This window comes from Mytilus californianus, unplaced genomic scaffold (assembly GCF_021869535.1).
Source record: "Mytilus californianus isolate M0D057914Y unplaced genomic scaffold, xbMytCali1.0.p SCAF_3, whole genome shotgun sequence".
Taxonomy (NCBI): domain Eukaryota; kingdom Metazoa; phylum Mollusca; class Bivalvia; order Mytilida; family Mytilidae; genus Mytilus; species Mytilus californianus.
The window spans coordinates 9,200,347-9,205,251 of NW_026262679.1; the positions used below are offsets into that span (position 1 = coordinate 9,200,347).

General features: G+C 32.4%; 1 long non-coding RNA gene across 1 annotated transcript; it reads left to right on the plus strand.

Moving 5' to 3' along the window:
* The first annotated feature begins 373 nt into the window (after positions 1-373).
* Positions 374-4,299, plus strand: LOC127733928 (uncharacterized). The gene is made up of 2 exons (XR_007997295.1): positions 374-470; positions 2,473-4,299. It is a non-coding gene; the product is annotated as an uncharacterized LOC127733928 (long non-coding RNA).
* The last annotated feature ends 606 nt before the right edge of the window (positions 4,300-4,905 follow it).

Below are 4,905 nucleotides of genomic sequence, written 5' to 3' on the forward strand. Positions count from 1 at the left end.
TTAATTCCTTTTAGGTTCTTTCTGTGACATGTTTTTCATGGTGTTGGGAATAAGACTTTGGGGTCTAATACATCTAAAAGGAAGGTAAGTACCAGAATGTTATTCCAGTTTTGAAGAGAAAAAAAAAACCAAATGTATTATAAAATTTCTTTGGAAAAATCTCTCTAGGCTTTTAGGAGTTGGTCAGGTCTACTCTCTCATTTATCAGTACCAGTATATAAGTTAATTTTAGGATCTGATGTAATTACATAAAAGTTTGCTGGTTTGCTGGATAGCTGTCTAATCCACAATGTTCTCAACATCTATTACACATTTATAGACTACCAGTATTTATAATAAATTTATATAAGTATACCAACAATGATCAGTTTAAACAATTTTTGATGATGAGGCATTTTATATTTCAGGTTAACATCACAGCTTGTCATAAGGATTGAGGTTGGGAATGGCCATTGGAGCTGACTTTTATGGTAAGAATCAGTACATAGATTTATGAACTATTTAACTTCCTGTACGAAATGTGACGCCCGTATATGACACGGAAACCAGGCGTAAAAATCATGCTTTATCCGGGCGTCATTGTAGTGTTTAAGGAATGCATGTCCAGGCGTCCACCAGGCGTAAACCAGGCGGAAACCAAGCGTAACTGAGGCGGAAACCAGGCGTAAAATATTTAAATGAGTACGCCTGGTCCAGAGAAAACCAGGCGTAATATGCAAATGAGTATGCCTGGTCAATAAATAAACCAGGCGTAATATCCTTACATAATACTACACTTATTACAAATCAGCGTATTACTACCCTAGCTGTGTACTTTTGTGTATTTAATACAAACTTCTGTACTGTTGCTTTCTCATTGACATAAAACTGGAAATATTAACCATTGAAGAAGCTAATTTATAAATAAATACATTTTAGACAGAGCTGGCTCAAATAAGTTTTAAGTTTAAATAAGAATTATGAAAATTAATTTTTCTTGAAATAAAACTTATTCATTTTAATTAACTAAGTTTTTTTTTAAATTAATGACTCCTTTAAAATATAAATGATAATACTGCAATTTAACTTCATGTAAAAGATTTTAATGTTATTATCCAAGGATAAAGGTTTTGGGATTTCAAAATTACTGCTAGAACTTACAACTTAATAACTTAGGTTTATAATACTCACATAATTATCATATACCGTGTATTACTTTCCATTTTTTTCACAATTTTTATTAATCAATTTGATTCCATATTTCCAATTTCAAATTCCTCCAAAAAGCACAAAACAAGCTTAGAATTATCCCTGAATGTATGAAGCTGCCATAAGTCCAACTCTTGCAAACTAAAACCAAAGAGCCAAATTTTGAAAAAAAATTCCCATGATCCTTTAAACAAAGCATTATGGGTATTATGATTTACACCATACCAACAGTTTTACGCCCATAAGAAAATTTACGCCTTATTTCAATTTACGCCAGGTTTACCATTTTTATCTACGCCCGTAAGGACTACAAATTTACGTTTCCTGCTACCTTACGCCTGGATTTAGACACGTAACTACCAATTACGCCTGGTTTACGCCTTATTTCCAGGCATAATACACCTTATAATTTCATACGGGCTAGAGCATGTCACTAGAATTTTTCATGTTATAAGTGTATGTATAATTTGGAAGGGGGTATCAAGATACAAATAAGGGAAGTCAAAGATTTGAATTTTGGATATCTTCTCTCTGTTTTTTTTTATCTAAATTAATCCCACTATATAGAAATTAAGAAATGTAGTATGATTGCCAATGAGACATTAATCAACCAGAAACCACATGACAAGGATGTTAGCAACTATAGAATGCCATTTTATGGTCTTCAACAATGAGCAAAACTTATTCTGTATTGTAAGCTATATAAGGCCCCAACATGGCAAAATGTGAAATGTTTCATATGAGAAAACCAATGACTTGATATAGGATAAAACAATAAACAAAAATATGATAGACAACAACAAACAACGACTTGTTTTTCATTTTTTTTTTGCCAACAAAGACTGGTAGTCTAAAAGTTATGTCCACGAGTCACTTTAAAACTAGGTAAAGAAATGTTATATGCATCATAATTGTAATGTCCAGTTAATTATTCTTTTGCATTAAATATTGTTTCAATTATTTTCAGAGGCCTTGGTGGCCGAGTGGTCTAAGTAGTTACTACTGTAATCACTAGCCAGTCAACACTGAGATTGTGAGTTCGAACCCTGCTCGTGCGGGTGCACTCGACTCCAGTCTTAATTGACTAGGATTGTCAGATTTCCTATCGAAGGTCAGTGGTTTTCTCCGGGCATTCCGGCTTCCTCCACCAATAAATACTGACCGCCATGAATAGCCAAAAAGTGGTGCTTAAAAGTGGCGTTGAAACACCAAAAATCAAAATCAAATCAATTATTTTCACATAGTTTTGACAGATATGTTTAAGAATGAATATTTCTTTTTCAGGTAACTTTAACTGTGGCTGCATGAAAATGATTGGGTGACTGTACCAGTAAAGAATGTAATTCAGACAATTTTTGTGTATGTTTGAGAAAATGTTTATAATTTTTTACAAAAAAAAATAGTGTAAAGATTCTTCATTTTCAACACGATTGTAAGTTATAGATAACTTATTTTGAATTTTAAAATCTCTCTTTTTACCATTAAAACCAAAGGATATATTCAGGTAGCTCTACTCATGTCCATTCTTGACAATTTTTTTGTCATGCATATTGATACTGAACTGGTTTTTGTCTCGCCTTGACGGAGTCAAAAAGCAAGACATAGATATGCTGTTTCCGGCTTCGCAGCAGCGTCAACAATGTATTAGTTTGTGATTAGGTCAGTTTATGGTGAACCACTAGTGGTAGGTCAATGATATTTGGTATGCAGTTGAATTAGCATTGGCACATCTCATTACCATGGAGATTATTTGGCCCTGCCCCTTAGTCATGGTTTATTGACTATGAAACTTTGCTTTGTTTTCATGTATTAGTTTGTGATTAGGTCAGTTTATGGGGAACCACTAGTGGTAGGTTAATGATATTTGGTATGCAGTTGTATAAGCATTGGCATATCTCATTTCCATGAAGATTATTTGGCCCTGCCCCTTCAGTCATGGTCTATTGACTTTGAAACTTTTGCTTAGTTTACAAGTTAATGTTTGTGTTTATGTTTCTTTAAAGAGAATGACTTATGAAAAGTCAATGGTATTTGGTATGCAGTTGTATTAGCATTGGCACATCTCATGGAGATTGTTTAGCCCTGTACCTTTAGTCATGGTTCATTGACTTTGAATATTTGCATAACTTACATGTAAAAGTATTGTTATTTTAATTTCAACATTTGCATTATCAAAATAACAAATAGGCGAGACATATCTCTGTGTTAACAGTTTATTGGTATGTATAGTTTTGTTTTGAGTTCATAGTTCAGATTTTATTCATTATTTTTCCCCTGTGGCTAGATTTAATTGGTACTTTGAAAATTAATTGAAATGGACAACTTTTATTTGAAGAACTACTCTTTTAAGATATATTAATAATGAACCATGTCTAGTCAAAACACTTCGAGAAGTTAAGAATGGAGAATCTTAAAATAAAAGTAAAAATGAAATGTATATTTTGGCTTTCACCGATGTTAAATATATATCTTTTCCGAATTTTTTCGTTTTTTTATTCCCCTGCCGTAGGGAAAGGAGGCATTAAGTGTTACCCTTGATGCCTTCTGTCCTTTTGTTGTTCCTTTTGTCCCATTTTTGTTTCCGCACTAACTTTTAAGAGTAATGTCCCTTTATCAGTTGGAAAGTTGCAAATTTGGGCAGTGAGTCACTTACTTTTCTAGAGTTATGCTCTTTTTTACAATTTTTAAAATTCCATTTTTAGCTGAGTTTGATATAATTTATATTTTTATCAATTGTTTTGGTCTGAATAATTATACATTTTTTTATACTGTCTAAAGTAAACTTCCTGAGACGGTCTTCAGAGCATTAGGTTTTGGGCTCAGGTTTCCAACATTTTCCCACTACAAATTCAGTTTTATAGAAGTTTGACCAAGTTCACTCGTTTTAGTCGGTTGTCATGGTTGTTCCTGGCAGGGAGATTGTTGATGATAAGAGATTTTGTCATTATTTGGTATTTAACTTAAAATACAGCATAGAAGCATTTCATCAATTATGATTTTTATGATTATCTTTTATGCATATATGCTTACAATTTGTATACATGGATATTGTTTTAAAAATCATTAAAATCTGGTGTCCAGACGAGCTGTCTGGGTTATCAGCTACATGAATATATTGTTAGTTTTGTTTAAGCCTAAATATTTAAGGGATAGAAGTTATAGTAATATTATATGAATAGACTTGTTAATGAAATTTATTTGAGAATGTCATGGATCATAAAAGTACAGGTCAAGTTAGATTGAGATTTTTTTCACAATTACTGTTAAAGATTTGTGGCTTGCCTTTGAAAATGTTATTTCTTTGATTTCTGAATGATAATTATAGTACTACTTGACCAAATCCTTTGAAATTGTACATAATATCATGGATCATCGAAAAACTGTTCAAGGTCCATTTTGATGGTTTTGAGAATAACCGTTCAAGAGTTATGCCCCTTAGTTACCTTAAACATTTAACTTTCTTATTTCCAGATGATAATGAAGTAATGTTTGACAAAAGCTTTTTTGATTTTAACACTTAATTTATGAAACACAAAATACTGGTCCCATTCATTTTTGTCCAGCCTTCGACTTTTGTCGAAAAAGCGAGACATAGCGATCCTACATTCCGTCGTCGTCGGCGGCGTCCACAAATATTCACTCTGTGGTTAAAGTTTTTGAAATTTTAATAACTTCCTTTAACTATCCTGGATTTCTACCAAACTTGGACAGAAGCTT